Source organism: Bidens hawaiensis, unplaced genomic scaffold (assembly GCF_021521415.1).
Source record: "Bidens hawaiensis isolate Kalapana, Puna unplaced genomic scaffold, B.hawaiensis_p1.1 tig00041095_1, whole genome shotgun sequence".
In the NCBI taxonomy this organism is placed as follows: domain Eukaryota; kingdom Viridiplantae; phylum Streptophyta; class Magnoliopsida; order Asterales; family Asteraceae; genus Bidens; species Bidens hawaiensis.
The window spans coordinates 114463-134777 of record NW_027497259.1 but is presented as its reverse complement, the minus strand read 5'-3'; positions in this window follow the sequence as shown (position 1 = coordinate 134777).

Here is a 20315-nt window from a genome sequence, read left to right as displayed (position 1 = left end):
AACGCAAGTAGTTATAGAAACCTACAAAATTACGTATTAATGTATTTATAAAATATTCTTTTGACCAAGTATAAATATGTGTGCCGATTATCATTATGTGGTTTCAATTGCCTGAATTTTTCGTGTATATTGTAAATATAATAAAGTAGGCTCCTTTCATACCTAATTTCACTTACGGTTGCCGATTTTCTATACAATATTAGATTTTATTTTTCTTTTAGATACTTGTTGGGGTTGTTCTTCTAGTTAGTTTCGGGTTTTTGGGTTGGGTTCTTCACATTTTAAAGTTTTAAATCCAGACCCAAAATCTAACCCGAATCTCTCACGGTTTCTTCGGGTTCTGGTAATTCGGTTTCGGCTTTTTTGGGTTAGGTTAATCGAGTTTCAAGTTTCCTAGGTTAAAAAAACAACATTGCTAAATTTAAATGTAACAAATTTCTGTTTACTCGTAATGTAAATAAACCAATAAAACATCCTAAAAGAGTAAAATTTAACAAAGTTCAATCATAATAAACAAGACTGACATAATCATCTTCAATATGCCGTGATCAAGGTGTTGGATTATAGTTGCTTTTAATTATCAAATTGAAACAATAATAAACAATAAGCAACGATTCATAACAGGTGGAACGAGAAAAATTGATTTGGACTAAACTATGAAAGTGTCAGCGGCTAAGGCTTAGCCGATAATACCTAATATGTACGGTTTAAAAATTAAAAGTTTATTCAGGTTTTTGGGTTGACCCGAAACCTAGAATTCGGACCCAATGACAATCAATATATCAATCAATCAATCATACCCAGTGGAGTCCCACCAATAGCAAAGCTATAAGTAGGGTCTAGGGAGGGTGGGATGTAGGCACACCGTACCTCTATCCAACGAGATAGAGAGAACCCAATGACCAACCCGAATTACTTCGATTCAGGTTCGTGTTAGCCGTATCTCGGGTCGGGTTAGTTCGAGTACGGGTTTTATCGGGTTGAATTTCGGGTAAAAGTGATATCCCTAAATTTGTTTGTGAGACTTGAACTCTAGACAACCTAGAGTCTTAAAAAAGCAATAATCAGTAAAATTATCTTTTATATATTTTAACTCACATCTTACACATATATTTAAACGATATTATATCCTTCTAATTTATCTCTCTAATGCATACTAGGTTATTGACTTGTATACAACACGAGTGGAAATGTTGAAATTTTCGAACAAACACATGTAATATGAAAGAACAACATAAGTTGATATATGTAATGAGGGACATTAACATACTTTAAGTTGTAAATAATATTGGTACGAAAACAAATGATTGTGAATATAAAGATAAACCCAAAAACATTAAAATTACAATCTTTGAAAACATAATCAAAAGTTAACAATATAAAATTCATAAGCTACTAAAGACCTCCTTATAGATTATATTGTTTGTTTTATTTGTAATTTGTCTTCCTTGTCTAATATAAGAATTTTAACATCGTCTATACTTTTCACTCTTGATAAAGTTACATAAAGTTGTCTATGTGTAAACACCAGGTCTTTGAGATATATGGAAATCCTTTTTAGAGACTAACCTTGACTTTTGTTAACGATCATTGCAAAACAAACTGCAACTAGAATCAACATAGAATATCATAAACAACAATAACACAACTTACTATACTAGATATGAAGACTATCGGCTAACTTGAATCGGAATAAACGATCAGAATTTCAATTCTGTAAAAGTGTCTAACCCATAAATATTGTGTATCGTATATACATATGATTCAATAAAAGGTGTCAAGTTATATAGGATCTACCTTTCCATACTCAAATTAGGAAACTACAAAAGATGTTGATTGGAATCGGTTTAATTAACATAATTAATAAAAATTTATATTACCATGGAAAGTTGTTTGAAATTATAAAGAAAGTAAATATCCACAATAATTAGATGCATATGGTGTGCCTTATTTTTTTTGCTAGAAAATATATACAAATTGCAATTACTAATTAATTGAATATTTATATATATATATATATTAATTTTCAACTTCTTAAATTGTACGGTAGGTTGCTTTTGTTGTAACACTGCATTTATCATTTGTACTTGGTGCTAAAATGGTTGTAACTATTGTCATACTTCCCAAGTTACAAACCTCAACTAAAGAATACAGCGTTCAATCCACGTGTCCCTTTTATACAAAGATGAGAGACAAATATATTGATATCCTGTCAATTTCACACCGCCCCATCTTCAAGAAATCATCTTTCTGGTTATGGCACATGCATTTGATTTCGCCCCTTCTCCTTCACCTACGCCGACGACGATCCATCATTTCCTGTTGTGTATTTTAGAGAGAGAAACCGAGGACACGTGCTCATTTGACTGAGAGAAGGTGTTGCCCTGCGTTCTTGGCGGTGGAGGAACTACTACGAGCGGCACCTTCTGTTTCTCTTCTTGTTGTTCTCTCACCAGATGTGGCCGCTGGCTCTCTCTCTCTCTCCCTCCCCGGTGATGTGTTACTTTGTGGCTCCAGTTCTTCTGTTTCCGTGTTAGATTTTGTAAACTTTAGGCTACAGCGGTGGTGAGACTGGCGACTTTTGGTTCAGGTGTCGGCGGCCCGGTTGTGTCATGTTACCATATATGGGTTTTTGCGGCTTTGTTGTTGCGTTTAGATGACGTACGTTGTTGTGCTCATAAGCTTCTTGATGAAATGCCTATACTCATCACTTAATATATCTCTACTTTAGATGAAGATTATGGCCTCCGTTGAAGCAATGACGGTATTATAAGCTTCGACCGGCATGTAAATGTAAAAATGTTTACTTTTAACATCATTGTGCATTGTTCTTTTGATTGTTGGAGTTGTGGAGGTGTTTGGAAACATGTGAAATATTTGGAACATGATGTGTGTCAAAATATGGAATTACACCCATGTTACTAGAATGTGTCATGGACTGTTGGACTTTTTCTGTTGCAGTCTAATGATTCAAACCATATGGATTCAAGGAAGTATTGTGGAAGGTTTGACTTATATATGTCGACTGTTCGGTTTTGAGTTTGTTTGCGAATTAGATTGTGATCTTTAATCATTGTGTGGCAAGTTTCGGTTTAGTTGTCTATGTTAATCAGTGATGATGGTGGTCAGCTACCTAGCGTGGCAACCTTGGTTGCAACCGTCGTGATGCTAAGTCATACTTCGTTTGTTCACAATGGCAGTGAGGAATTTTGTGTGAGCCTGTGTCATTAATTAGTTCCCTTTTCATTTTTTCTTTTCTTTGCTGTGTATCTTTGCTTCTGTCAACAAAATAAACCCTATCAAATCTTGAAACCCCAAATTGTAAAGAAGTTAAATTCTTGAAACGTATTTCTAACAATATTGTTTTCTTTTCAGTTGTAAAGTAACAAAATTTGTCACTTTGTCATTTTTTATGAGCTTTTTGTTGCAGAAACGTTACATAAACTTTGAATTACTTAGCTTTGGCTATGGTTTCGCAACCCCACGCGCATAAACTTTGAATTACTTAGCTTTGGCTATGGTTTCGCAACCCCACGCAACGCGGGGGTCGAAACACTAGTTTAATTTTGATTTACAACAACACTGGACTAATGAATCCAGAAATTCCATTTGATAATTATTTGTATATTTATGGGTGTGTGAATTTTTTAAAACACAAATACATTTAATAAGATAATTTCATACTATTTTTGTGGCTTAATTATTGATAGACAAGGGTTGAATTGACTTCAAACACCACAAAATGCATTTACTAACTTATTTATGATTATCCAATGTAGTTACATTATCAAATGAATAAAACAAACATAAGTTCTAAATATTAGAGTTAATTAAAACTTGGACGTTGGATTTACTCATAAACACAGTTCTAAACATCAGAGTTAATTAAAAATATTTGCGGAATAGGTAAATGCCAACCATTCATTACATGAGTCTTAAATTAAAACAATATAAAACATGTCTTTTAGTTCAAACATTATTAACTAAGTCTTTAGATGCTATCTTCTTAATTCCTCTGTCATGTGTCCCTTTTCAAGCCAGCTATTTCATCCTACTCACTTGTGTGCATACTAAAAGTCAGCTATGCTGAGTGAGTTCTAGTTAATCGGGCAACATACGTTCATACACTTACTTTCATATACGCATCTGAAGATACATATCATATACTTTACCTGTTACATTTCTTTCACACATTCATACATTCTTTCATACCATCACACTTTCATACTTTCATACTACATACATAACTATCTTTACCATCTCAGATATTAGTAGTGTCTGGTCTCGTTCTTTTCTATCTCAGATATTATTAGGCTTTGGTCCCCACTGTCTCAGATATTATTAGGGTATGGTACCTTCTATCTCAAATAATATTAGGGTCTGGTCTCTTTTTCCATATAACCATACGTATGTTTCTTTACATACACATTTCATTATATACTTTCGTACATACTCTTAACCTCTTACATATATCGTTCATGCACATTCACATATCCTACATTCACATACCATACACATTCACATAGCATACGCTTACCACTTAAGGTAAATGTATTAACTAATCACATCGAGTATGCACACAGCCCCGAAAACATAACAAGGAAGTGGGGCTAGAACTCACCTGAACTCGGTTCCTTTCAGAGTTAATGGTAACTCCTTTCTTTAACTGGGCACGGCTAACTGTATAACAATTACACGTATCAATTACTATCACTACCCATACCGAATTTCTAGTTTAATATAACCCTCAACGAACAGGGGTCTGCGGGCAACGCCTCTAGCAGCGGGGTCTAGAGGCGGCAGCCCCTAGCAGGGTCCAAGGGGCATAGCCCCTGGCTGGGATCGAGCTGCTAGGTCAGCTTAGAAAAAAATTATTTTCATTAACAGTCCTTAACACAAATTTCATTAGAATTCTTAAATTATTAATTTATTCGCTAACTCATTCGTTATAACAAATGGCCTCATTCGTTATAACGAATGGTATGATTTGTTAAGAAATCTTCATTCTGAGTATGTATCATTCGTTACACCATTAACTATGACGAATGGTCCCATTCGTTGTCTCCTCATGGCGAGTGAACGGATGGCGAATGAATAAGGTCATTCGTGACTCCTATAGTGTGAATCAGGGCTCATTCGTTAAGCATGCATCCTCATTCGTTATGATTGCCTAATGAATGACCATTGATTCGTTTAATCATGACGAATGAGTATCGGCCTTATCCAGATCTTTGACTCAAGGGTCAAAGTCAAAATCGATAAGAATAGAAACAGTCAACATTCATCAGATCTGCGATTATCCCTCAGTTCATGACGAAACAACACCAAAATGGTGTCATTAGACTCGTAATTGCAGCGTTAACAAACCCCAAACACCCAATCATCCAAACATTCGCGTTTTAATGGTGCGGTTTATCAATACAAGAACCCGGTTATTCATACTAACAATTAACTTATCAATCGTTAACGAATTTCATTGAAAATCATTGCGTTTGATTAATCTTTATCATGTGTATAGATCTAGGAATCCTAAACGAGCCGAATAAGTGTTTCGTTATAAAACGTACCTTAAACGAATCGGTTTACACACGCGATCTAGTCTTGATATCGGTTTTGGGCTTGTTACGATGCTCTAACACTATCAAGCTCGAGTTCTCACATTCGGATCTTGGTTCGGGATGAAGGAGGTTGTGTGTTTTTTGAAGGTGTAGGTTATGGTGTAGAGATGGATAAAAATGGAAAGGTTTAGGGTTTAAGGAGTATTTATACTCCCTTAAGCCCATGGACCTAAGGCTCATCACCATCCCTTATTCCATCTTTTAAATGTCCAAGTCAACACTCTAATATTCTATTCATTTAAACTGAGTAACGAAACGTCAATAATAAATGAAATTTCCTTTATTAATATTATCGAAAGTAGGATGTTACATCGCACCTATGTCACTCCCTTGCCTCCGCCGCTCCCTCCACTACCTCTGTTGTCCTTCCATTGCCTCTGCCGGCTACTGTACACCTCCATCGGCCATCCCCTGCCAGCCGGCGACCATGCTATCGCCAACCACCCCACACCTCCGGGTAATATCTTGTGACTATCTATCCATTCTCAACAAATTAGATCAGTACTTGTGATGATTTCTACAAATTAGATCTGTTAACATTTTTATTTAAGTTTTGTAGGTCCTATAAACGGATCAAATAACTAAGTTGTTGAATCAATCTCAACTACAAGTCAATGGAAATCACTTGTAGCCACCCGAGATCTCGGATCTTGTTGTGTTTGGTTATTACCCGAAATGGAAAAGAAAGAGAGAATAAAGAGAGTAAGTAGGAAAGTATGGATAAGATTGACAAAAGGTTATTTGATGCGTGGGTATGCTCCACCTTATATAGGTGAGAGCATGCCATGCATCCTTCTATTATATCGGTCCAATGAGCTTCAAATACAAGGCCTCGGGCCCAAACATAATAATGAACACGAAATTTATTCAAATACAATCATGAAATAATACAAATGACTAAACAACAAAACGAGGCCTAACAATTTTTGTAGAAATTAATTTGTTAGATGCTTGTAGAAATTGATATGTTAAATTATTTTTAGAAATTGATTTGTTGAATTTTTATTAGTTTTTAGAAATTGATTTGTTGAATTAATATTAGATTTTTATAGAAATTGATTTGTAGAAATTGTTTTGTTGAATTATTATTATTACCTTTTGGTTCAATTATTGGTTTTATAATTGTTCAATTGTTATTAATTTGCATAATTGTTCAGTCTTTTTCTTGCAAACTGCAGAGCTTTGATCTACCTCTTCTGCCACACAGATGCATGTAAATGTGATTGTGATTTGCAAACTACAGATATTTTACCTCTGAAAAACAAACAACACCTAAGTTTATAACCACCTCATCAAAGTGGTGATGACTTTTATGCATATTCTTAACTGACATGACAAGGTTTGTATTTTTTTTATGTGTAAAAACATAATTATAACAAAAGCAAGTATCCATATGAGTGTTTTATTTGTTTTCATTGATTTCTAATTTTTTTTATTAATTAGTTATTTAAACTTAGACGCTAACAATTTGATTTACTTAAAAAAAACAATGATTTTTCTTCTAGGCGAATGTTGATGTACATTTTAATCTTAACATGAGAACGAACGAAATAATACTAATTTATAAAAAAAATGAGAACACAAGAAACAATATCAACTACAATATCAATCTACATAAACAATGATTTACAATAACAGAGAAAAAAACCTAAAAATTACAACAAAAGAATCAAAATTAAGACCAAAATAATAACAACCAAATAAAAGCAAAAGAAAAAAAATCTAATAACAACAACAAATATAAATCAGCAAATACTTATAACGTCTCATAATCGAAAATTAGCAAACACGAACAAAAAATAACAACAAACACCTATAAAAATAAACATAATAATAACATCAAATTGGGTCTCACTGTTTTAAGTTAAGAATAAAATGTATTTCATCATGTTTCCTTTCTTCTAATTGCATCTTACACTCGTTTAAATGTTATCGTATGTCATGCTAATTCAAAGACTCTTTATAAAAGTGTTATTATAACTAGAGTTAAGTGTCATTTTAGTACATATGGTTTGTTCAATTACGCAACTTTAGTACCGGTTTTGAATTTATTGCAAATGGCTACGTCAGTTTTCTAAAGCTTGCAATTTTAGTAATTTTTTTCTAACCCCGTCAATTTTTATCTGTTAAGTCAAGGATACTTTGATAATTTTGTTAATTTCTTTATTTTCTCTTTTCCTTTAAACAAAATCCACTGTTTATATCTTCAAAACCCTAAATCTACATATCACCCCATCCATTTCTCTAAAACACAATTGTTCATTGTGTAGAAAAAACAAAGTGATCGAACTAGATAAACACATATAACACCACCTAAAAAATTTATTTCATTTAAAGGAAAACAATGACATTGAACCTACCTAAACACATATTTAACCCTACATTCCGCCAATCCCCAATTTCAATTTGTGTTTGGATCTATCATTTGAAGTTGTATGTAGCTATAATGGTAATTGCAGATGGCGGTGGCGAAAGGAACTCGCTTTTTCCGGTGATGGAGATGGTGCAACAACAATGAAGATGATGGAGGTGGGTGAAGAAGGTGGATGTAAGTGTTGGTGCGGCGAGCAAGAGTTAGCAGCGGTGGTTGGGTACGTTTTTCCGGCGCACAAGAGGGGCGTTTTTCCGGTGAGAAGATGGGTGAGACAGTGGTTAAGTGCGTTTTTCCGGCAAGTAGGAGGTACGCTTTTCCGGCAAGTAGGAGGTACGCTTTTCCGGCAAGTAGAAGGTGGGTGCGAAAGTTGTTGGGTGCGTTTATCCGATGAGGATCAATGGAAGAGGAAGGGCTTGATTTGGGGATTTAGAGTTTGGATTAATGTCATGAGTTGGGGATTCAAAGGTTTGGAGAGGGGGAGATTAATGTTATGAGTTAGAGGAGAAAGGAATTGATATGGGTTTTACATATGTATTGAAAGGGTTAAGTTTACTTTGAACCTGCAATAACCATTAACACTTGAACCATACATGTTTAAAGGAGAAGAGAAAATAAAGAAAACGAAATTACCTAAGTGCCCCTGACTTAACGAACAAAAATTGACAGAGTTAAAAAAAAGTACTAAAATTGCAAGTTTTACAAAACTGAGGTAGCCATTTGCAATAAATTCAAAAACGGTACTAAATTGGCGTAATTGAACAAACCACAGGTACTAAAATGGTACTTAACTCTTATAACTATCTCACCACTTTGTTAGGGTAGCCAGAAGTTTTATTTTATGTTCACTTAACGGTTTCTTTTTATTTTTTAAGGTCGTGGGTGGTTTGAATCCCACTCACGTGTCATACTCTCAGGTTTTAGCCTCGTTGAAGCACCACTTGATAGATTAGGCCTAATGGAATCAAAACTCCTTAAAATTTTCCAGGAGTTTCGTCAGTGTTTATCAGTAAAAAAAAAGATAAATATACATTGTTATTTAAATTTTTAATATATATCTTTTTATTTTCATGTTCGGATTATGTTATAACAGGAAGTATGATTGTTGTAGAAAGGATAAATTAATTAATCTAGTCCATTGATTTTGGACATAGATAGTTGAGATTAGTTTATTGGTGAAATCAAGTCTTAAATATGGAGGACACAGGGATGACAAATTTGTTGTATTTATCTCCCCACATGCAAGACACATGTTAACTCTCTCATCATCTCAAAACGTCCATAACTATTTTATAAGACATTAAAAAAAACAAAATCACCATAATAACGAGTGGTTTTTTTTATCTTTTATATGACTAGCATATTGCTATATAAGAATTTTTTAAAAAATTAATTGGTTTTTTACAAATTGTGTTTTATCATACTATGTTTTTCTTTGTGTTTTTTGTTTTTTTCATTGTGTTTTCCATTGTGTTTTTTCTTGTGAAATTTTCCAGCAAAAACTCCCTGCGACTTTTTCTGCCAAAAAATTCCGATGAATTTTCCGACGAAATTTCCCGGCTAGATGGTAGCGGTGGATGACAGTTGTGATGGCGGTGGGTGATGGAGTGATGCTAGTTGTGAGAGATGACTAAAGATGTAAGTGAGTTTTTGAGATTAAATTAAGTAGGTTTTTGAGATTAAAGTAGTTGACCAAAATACTCTCATTCCTAGCATTTTTAAGAAAATCAAACTTCTTGTTTGAATCCAACCATTTAGGTTGATTTACTTTCCTTTTTGATGTATATGTGTAACCCTATTTATAGTTCCATTTTTAATGAGAAAGAACAACTTTACAAGGTTTCGCAACCAAAATTTTCCCTTTCGTAGTTTTCTATCTCACATGCCGGCCTAAACGCGTTAGCTTCCTATTACATTTGGTTTCGATCACAACAATTCACCCTTTTCTCGTTTTTTTGTTTCTTTTCGATCACTTCCATAAGAGCCAACTAACCTAACGACAAGCCTACAACTCTCCATTACGCTTACACTATCACGAATATACATAACAAGGTTCGTGTTCTTGATGGCAAAATTGTTATGTATTCTGCGCGAGGTTAACTGTTTTGGTTTCACGCAAAGGGATACAAAGTCATGTCTCAAATTGACGACATGGCAGCCCCTGCCACTACCGATCTCACCTTCTCCACGTGGACGTAGTCAACACCATAGTTTTTCAATTGATCTATGCACGTTATCCAACGAACTTCTAGTAAGTGTTCTCGAAACCAAATCCACGGCATAAGAGGCATGGAAACGTCCTGAAGAATTATTTTATAAATAATAAGACCTCTCGAGCGACGCCTCTTGAGCATGAGCACACAAACTTAACACTAGAGGCCATACCCTCTCTGGATGTCTATTGTCAACGTCTTAAGGAACTCCCTTATCAACTTGATGGCGTTGACCAACCCGTAACCAAGAAAAGACTTATTCACAATTGGTTCACGGGTTCCCTATTGGTCTGTCAAATTTGATGTCGTTGTTTCGTTAATCAATCAATCTCTCCCATTTTGGGAGATGACCAACAACTAAGAAAAATTACTCGGGACACCATGGTTGTTGCACCAACTGGCCCTACTCTAGTCGCTATAGCCACCATCGATCCAAACATGCAACAACTGGGAAGCCCTCTTAGGGCTCGACAACCAGATTATTTAGGTATAAATCCTAATCGAGGCTTATACATTAATCCGACGAGGGGTAATAACCAAAGATGGAACACTACAATAATCCTATACTCAACCCTTGACTGACTCGGATTGGAAAAATGGCATGCTTAACGAATATAGTGCTTGTTGAATAACAAGACTTGGGATCTTGACGGATATCATGCTTTACTAAGGTTACATGTCTTAGTGTAGTTAGTAGCAACCTACAATAAAATCATAAAATCATAAATGTTAAACATATACGTAAATACCTCTCTCATAATAGAGATCACACTTTTACATAAGTTTTACGGCCCAACTTATTGTTGTTTGCCTTATGTCTTGAGGTAAACATTATATTTTCGGGGCAACTTCATAGAATAGTAACCAAGTTTTGAAATTGTTATTGTCAACGTCTTAAGGAACTCCCTTATCAACTTGATGGTGTTGACCAACCCGTAACCAAGAAAAGACTTATTCACAATTGGTCCACGGGTTCCCTATTGGTCTGTCAAATTTGATGTCGTTGTTTCGTTAATCAATCAATCTCTCCCATTTTGGGAGATGACCAACAACTAAGAAAAATTACTCGGGACACCATGGTTGTTGCACCAACTGGCCCTACTCTAGTCGCTATAGCCACCATCGATCCAAACATGCAACAACTGGGAAGCCCTCTTAGGGCTCGACAAACAGATTCTTTAGGTATAAATCCTAATCGAGGCTTATACATTAATCCGACGAGGGGTAATAACCAAAGATGGAACACTACAATAATCCTATACTCAACCCTTGACTGACTCGGATTGGAAAAATGGCATGCTTAACGAATATAGTGCTTGTTGAATAACAAGACTTGGGATCTTTACGGATATTATGCTTTACTAAGGTTACATGTCTTAGTGTAGTTAGTAGCAACCTACAATAAAATCATAAAATCATAAATGTTAAACATATACGTAAATACCTCTCTCATAATAGAGATCACACTTTTACATAAGTTTTACGGCCCAACTTATTGTTGTTTGCCTTATGTCTTGATGTAAACATTATATTTTCGGGGCAACTTCATAGAATAGTAACCAAGTTTTGAAATTGTTCCAATTAGGTCACTCATAAAAATCGTTTGTTTCAATTATGTCACTAAAGTTTTCTTTTTGTTTTAATCGTAGATATTTTACCTGAATAGTAGGTAATATAGTTTTTTTTTAAAATAGTTTGACATTACAAATGTTTTTTAAAAATTGAAAAAAATAATTTTTAAATTGCGATACATTGCAAAAAAACAAATCCGAAAAATTGCAAAAATAAAAATAAAAATTTGAAAAACTGCAAAAAAATTATTCTTTTTTTTTTTGCAATTTTTCAGTTTTTTTACAATTAATTTTTTTTCTAAGTTTTAGTAATTTTTCAAATTTTGTTTTTAAATTTTTTGAAATGTCAAACTATTTAAAAATAAAAAAACCTACAAAACCTGTCATTCAGGTAAAATATATAGGATTAAAACAAAAAACAAACTTTAGTGGCCTGATTGGAACAAAAGATTTTATGAATGACCTGGTTAAAACTATTTTAAAACTTGGTTACTATTTTATAGAGTAATCTCTATATTTTCAGTGACGGAGCCAGAAACTTTTTTTCTATGGGTTCAGAATTTTCGATGCTTGATTTTGTTTTCGGGTGTCAAAGTTTTTGCGCCCGAATGAGTTGGGTCGGATTGGGCTGATCATTCGGTTAGCTAAATAAAATGCAATATCACTATCATAGCAAAAATATATCGTTAACATTCAGTAAAATACAAAGTCATTAAATATAAAGACATTGCATATTATAGTTTTTCCTTACGTGTTTTCATGTTTTGAAAAATATCTTCAATCGCGACTTTGAAAAACAACTCATTCTCAATACAACAAACACATGCATCATTCATATAATTGTCGCGTAAATGATTATGCGAATCCGACTTCACATGTTTCATTGAAGAAAAACACTTCTCAAATGATAGACCGACAGTTATTGGTTGTTACCGATGGTTGAAACCTTCAGGCGAACGACGAAGAAAAAAGTTGATCGTTGGCTGAGTCGATGGCCGATGTTTTTATTTGTTTATTAACTAAACTTTTTATAATCAATGGGTTCGGATATACTTTTTTAAAACGATAATGGGTTCGCTCGCCGAAAAAGAATGGGTTCGCTCGTTAATTCAACACTATATGTTATATATAAAACCGAAAAAGCCTTAAATGTGTCCAGGTTAATTAGCAGCAATTTAGATGTGTTCATGTTGGTATAATTATTCAATATCATGTTAGGTTATGGAATAAGCCTTAAGAAGTGCTGTTTGTTAACATTCCCTACCCTTATTAGACAACAAAATTCTTTGCGTCTTAAACTTTATCAATGGAATAACAAAAAGCATTCTATACAAGTTTTCTATCATATGTGACAGATCTTTTATAATTTCAAATCCTATACGAATTTATAATTGTTATAGACACATTGCTACTGACCCAAATTCTTGTTGATTTGTAAAAGTTAGAATTTAGCCTTCGACGTAACAGTCAAAGGTATTCTTTTGTGGTCATGGCAATCCGTGATCACCAACAAACTTAAAAAATGATTTTTCTCTTTCTTGCTAAGATTTTGTTTCATTGGACCATAATTGAATTCACTTTGGGAGTGAACATCTTTACATGTGCATAAGTGCAATGTTAGGTTGGTTGTTGCGGAGGTAATTATTAGACATTATGATTGATATGGTAGCCCCTTAACGCCCGCTACACCGTGTCAAGTCGCTAAGGGAGGAGACTTTATGGAGGATTAGTTAACATGGCAAAGAACTCTTTAACAGACGGAAAGTTGGCCACCCTGTAACAACCAATCAATTTTTATTTTTCTTTATTTTCTCTACAATCATAACTAGCTAGATAACTAGCTAGTTAATTCACAACACGTTAGTTAAAGGGTGAGATAGTGAAAGTTATACTACCTACGTAACAATGACCTGACACTTCAACTACCTCAAATAGCCTTACTAGCCTTATCTTATTAGCCTTAATAGTACATACCAATATTATTTTTATAACATATACAATTCCATTTGTGACCCTACGTGGCTACGTGTAGCATAAAAACATCATAATTTATCATTCACTTTGTGTATTCAACAAATGTATACAATCATTCATATGGTGTCGTTTTTAAAAATGCTCAAATCTCATCCACTGGATTTGGATCAATATTAAAGAAATGTAAAAGGAAATATATAATATAATATAATAATGCAGACTGGCACATGGAACGAGCCAAAAGTGTTGACATATAAAAAAGAAAAAAGGAACAGTTACATCCAACGATCATCATATGCCCGACAAATTGACTGCCGTTTTCGTTGTCTAATTTACCCGCTCTTTTTATTTGACACTCACACCCTTGTAGTAATAATAATGGTCAATTCTAGTACCTGGTTACGTGGTGACAAAACATGTGAGTTTGTGAAACCAAGGGGCAACACGACAATAGACAATTTGCTCCAAAGGTCTCTTTTACATACACAACTTAACTACATGGCTTTGATTTTAGTTTAGACCAACGAAAGTACAATTTTTATATACTTTTAATGTCTATCCATTTTAGTTTTTCACGGTAGATCGAAAACTAAAAAAAGAATCAAAGTATTAAATTGATCAATTGTATTTTGAAGTAAATCGTTTGGTTGTTTTTAATATTAAAAAGTAAATAGTTAAATTGATTTATAATATATATGAGCAAAGTGCAAATAAACACACATAGCATGGTTCTACTCACGTGGAAACGGTCTTTGTAATTAGTGGGAAATTCTAATCTAGTCTAAAAATGCGTATAAGTAAGATGGATTTGAACTAAGGTGACGTGTTGGAGTGTATACAAACTAGGACAACTTTACTTCATGGAACTGAAGATCTGGTTGGACAAATGTAACAAATTGTAGATATTGTTAATACTTAAAAGTCATAATTAGTTCCCGCATACATTGGTTAGTTCACTTGTATATAAGAGTGAGTTCACTCATACATTGCAAAGTTCACATGTAGTTGTGGTTTAAAAACATTCACGGGGTTGGTTATTTTTTATAGATGTTATACGTGAGTGCTTAAACTTTGGCTAAGAGTGACTGGATGAAGAAACTTGAGGGACTACTTGTGCCTAGTTCAAACTTGAGGTTGTTACTCGCACGTTAATGTCTCAATTGGGAATCAGGTTTTATATAAACAGTGTTAGATTTAATTGAGTAGGCGACTTGGTCTTTTTCTCTTTTAGTTCCGTTTGTATGTGTTTTCGGTTATAGTTCGTTATTAATAAAACACTTTCAGTTTTTTTCATTTATTTCGACTCTTTGAGCGTTTCTCATAACATATACATATTCCATGAAAGGGCACACCCTCCACGTTCAGACTGTATTAGAGTGATCAAAAGCCCCTTCGTATAGAAGGAAAATGACATTCAAACCTTTATAATGGTTCTTCTGGGCCAAGAGTCGCCTTGTTAAGACACATTGAAGTAAGCCTACGAATGTTAGGATACACACGAGTCTATAGCTTATTAACACGAGTCTAGGATACACACGTGTCCTTTTCGCTATAAATACTAGTGATAGTCCTTAATGGTTAAGCATGTTTCAACTTATACTTTGAACGATAATATGAAAAGATATATACTCTGCTATTATCTATCCTTCTGGAGTGAACTGCGATTTTCGTACATGTGGTTTATCCAAATTTACGGTTTTTGTCAAATAATTTCAAATTTACAATTTTGGTCCATGTGGTTTCATTTCACTTGCAATTAAACACGAATTTACTAATTCCGTTAAGTTTGGTCATTAAATCCATCAGCATGCCCTTTACGTGAGGGACAATTTTGTCCCTTTTTTTCCCGTATACACGCTAGCCCTTCACGTGAGGGAGCTTGTGAATTAGGAATGGAGTTTATTTGGGGAGAAAAGAGACAAAATTGCCCCTCACGTGAGGGGTACGCTGATGGGTTTAACGACCAAACTTAACGGAGTTAGTGATTCAGGTTTAATTGCAAGTGAAATGAAACCATATGAACGAAAATCGCAAATTTGAAACTATTGGACTAAAACCGCAAATTGGACAAACCACAACAACGAAAACCGCAGTTCACTCATCTTCCTATATACACTTTTATTCCTATAACCCTTGATTCTTTTTCTCTTGCCTTGCCTTGCCTCGCCTTGCCTTCCCTTTTCCACTACAAGGATCCACACAATGTATTATCTTGTAGTCAGTCTTATTCTTATCTCAAACATAAATTAACATGAGCATTGAAACAAGCTCCTATGCTTTGGTCATGTTCGTCTTTAATATTCTCTCACTATTGTCTCTATTACACTAGATCATTGATCACCTATTTCGAAGCTAATAATCTGATTGTGATTAGCTTGAGAGATACGGTCCTAAGCAAGACCATACATCGTTGTCTTTAAACTTGTATAATAAGATAATAAATAAAAAAAAGTTATGGTATTTTCAAGACTACGTTTTCGGTCATGTTCGTCTTTAAACTTGTTTCCAAATAAATAACATTTGAATAACAAGCTTTTATGCATATAATACGTATTTAGATCTACAAGTGGTATGTAGCGAATTTAGTGACCCATGCAAGTGCGCTCTGATCCGCGTCAATGGAACCCGTTGAAGTATCCAACATGGCGCTCTTGGTTCTATGAGACTCTTAAAGAAGTGCAGAGTACACCATCAAAGCACCCATTGCCCACCCTTGCGAATGCCGGGAACACCCTTCAACGTTTCAATTTAGTGTGACTCCTTTAGCGGGAACACCATGGAGTGCTTCTTATAAACCATTCAAGGTTTTGGCTTTCCACTATAAGCTCTCACTTATTCCACTTTATTTTTGACGATTTTAACAAGTTCAAAAACAAAGAGCATTAATATATATGTCATTTATCTTAGATACAATTTGGGTGCAGTTTGATTCGTTGCGAAATGTTGATCAGTTCTTCATGTAAGTAATATAAAACATTAAAAATATTAAACCTATGAACCTGTTACAGCATGAAGAGTAGTAACCGCAGCAGGGTATGATGCAGTCGACATGCTTGTCATCTTGATCGAGTTCCCCTTTAGGATGTATAGTTAAGGATGGTTAGGGTTCTTGAGAGGAACCCGGTTTAGAAGAGAGGAGACACATGATTTACTTATGTGTGTGAGATTAGGTTATGATGTTAAATTATTCTCTCTATATATACACCCAAGGGGAAACCCTTTATTAGCTATTAAGAGTAATATGGTCCATCAACAATTACCAAGCTAATATATAATAAGGTATAATTAATTATTTTGATCTATTATTATATAAATGATAATGATGGCCATATAAATAAATATATAAAATATAAATATTCTTACATTCTCCCACTTGGCCGAGTAATCATTTATTATGAGTATTAGATAAGCTTGATCAGGAGTTAACACTCATTTTAGTTTTAAACTCAAACTGGAGCAGAGAAATATAGTCATTGAATTGAACATCAGCTCAAGACCCCCATTAATCATACTGCAGTCCTTATTATAAACCTAAGTAGTTATGATCAAAATTTTCAAGTAAGCCCTTCAGAACGTTTGATTTGTATATTTAATTCGTCTATATGTCATTATGCATGCAGAACATATTAAGAGACGTACAAAATCAAAACCGATGAGGAAATTTAATAGTTAATCATTCATAGTATGATATGCAGTTGCACGTGGTCATTAATAAACCCCTCATGATTATAAGCGCTTTCATAATACATATGGATAATAGACCTTTAGTTATAGGATCCTTAAGCATATCATGAATGTATTCGATATGAAAATTTAAATTCCGCAATTCGTTCATAAACGAATAATTAATTTCATATCAAAATTTAATGCAACACCTATCAAACTGTTACTGTTTGAGCAAACATGGTAGCTGGCGTTATCACAATTAGTCTTCAATATATAAGTTATTTGGAGTTTAATAAAACTTATGAGTCCACTAATAAATATTCAACAACATTTATTGACAACAACGTTGTAATTAATCAACATATTATGTTGTTATGACTTAGGTTGTTGTTATCAGTTCATTATGACTCCTCTATGAGATAGATTTATCTACTGACATAAGAATATATCCCGAAAATTACATTTTCTTATCTCTGAATATGACAAAGTTTAGTGTAATATACCGGTTTGAATTCTCACTTCTTCTTTTAAATTATAGTCTTTCGTTTATTTTAAAGATATTTTAATGCTCTTTTAGATGTTTCACATTAATCTAGGAATATCTAGTGTGTTACAATTTTAAGTAATATCTGAACGAGTATAGACTTGAACCTACATAAGGCTTCTACTTAATGAAGCATAAGGTAATAATCTCAATGATCCTATTATCCTCTAAATAGAGCAATATTGTTTGTTACATGTGTAAGGACCCATTCAAGATAAAACTTATAGAACAAAACTAATGTCCCTTTGGGTCTATCTCAGAATGTTATGATATCTATTATGTAAGGGATATTTTTGAGATATTTCATATCAAAGTGTGTGAACAATGCTTTGACTTATGTAAGATATACTTGTCAGAAGAATATCATCTATATAAGGACAAGTTTGTTTTTAGTTGCTCCCACTCATCTTGAGGTAGGTACATTAATCCACTTGGTTTTTGATGAAAATAATTGTATAAATATTTCATCAAATTTTGATGTTTGCATTAACCCATATATGGATTTTATTGACTTATAGACTAAATGTTCATTAACCTTCAGTTTATAACATTTAGGTTGTTTTATGAGCATGTAGATATGTAAGTCAGTTATTAGGGAAAGTTGTTTTAATGTTCTTCTAACGTAGCTCTTTAACTATTATAAGCTACTTGAACAGTGATGATCCTCAAAGAAATGTTTTATAATATGGGTTATAAGATTCTTTGATGATTTATTCCCTTTTGAATCTAACTTTTAATAATCATTTATGCTTCTTAGTGTCTTAACGTTTGTGTTAGGATTTAGTTTAGTTATGAACACCTTTAGGTGATTCAACCAAATCTCAAAACGTTAGCGACTTATGGAGTTAATTATGATTGATGACAATGGTTTAATTATAAGGGGTGTGATCATTAAACTTTCCAACATCCAAATCAACTTTAGTTAGGGAGGTTACATAAGCATCAAATTTAGTAGGTTTTAAAACCTAGATGACATCCTAAGTTGATTATTGGGTAATTTTAAAAGTCTCAGTTTTATGGATTAGCTCTTAGTTAGGTTGCTATCATTTTCAGGATTCTAAGTGTGTAAGATTTGGCGCAGTATGGTGTACAAGAGGTGTAATTGGAGTAAAATTTAATATCTCTCTTCCCCCCGCCTCTTGTACTTCTAACAAGTCATTATAAAGACTTTTACTGCTCCCACTGACCTTAGAAACCTTTAGGAAATTAGCATACTTAGGGTCAGTATTTAAAGACCAATAGATTCTAACAGGGAAACAAGTTAATAATATAAGTTGTTGCAGTTTCTCTTGGTGAGGATTAATTTAGTAAGAAATCTGAATTTGTCCACGTTTAAGCAACAATGAAACTTTTGTAAGAGTGGTAGTAAATTCTAAAGAGATAAGTTTTGATGGAATAGTGTTATGATGGAGCAGTGTCTTGTATAAGAGGTGTATTTGAGATAATATCAAGTTTTTACTCCCCTACCTCTTGCAAATTTTGTAAGTTATGATTGAGACACTTAAGGCTCCCACTGATCTTTAATATCTCTAGGAAAAATACAAGAGAAGTTTCAATGATGTACATGACGTGGGAATCTGTCATATATATGTTAGACATGATTTGATTCCATTAACGTCCAAATGTCATAATAAACTTAAAGGACATATTTAGAAGAAATCGTATTAAGTATATATGAACGGATCTCTTTAAGACCGCGGACCATAGAATATTGATTAGATACAAGTAAATAGCATTTAAGATGATAAAAGAAATATGTCTGAATATTCCGTTTGAATAAGTTTCACGAATGTCAGTGAAATATAACTTATGGTGGACTCATACTTATTCCTTAAGCCAAGTAATGTTTAGGGCATTTAACACATGATTTAAAATCACTAAGAATGAGATTATATGAAAAATCACCCTCATCAACCATGTCATGATTTCTCATGAAATTTGGTGTTAATAGATGAATATTATATGTCTCATTTGTCTTTTGTTAAATTTTTATTTGCATTATAACAAAAGTTGTGAAAGTATACATTATCATCTAGTTCTATTTTATAAATGTTTCAATCCAGATATTGATAACAAATTGGCTATGCAAACCTTATAACTGTCATAATGTAACTTAAGTATTGATACTAAATTCTGATTAATCTTCAGAATATTTAAGGTATCATAAAGTGTAATTAAAAGACAGTTTATCATGGTTCTAATAACCTTAACATTTAAATTTTGTCACTAACACTCATGTTAGTTATTTGTTGATTTCGGGTAAACATATAGAACTAGACTCAACAAATCATGTGTTAATGGGAATATTAGGGTTAGCAGACTTCATTATTATACAACTATCAATTTTAGCTAGTTGTT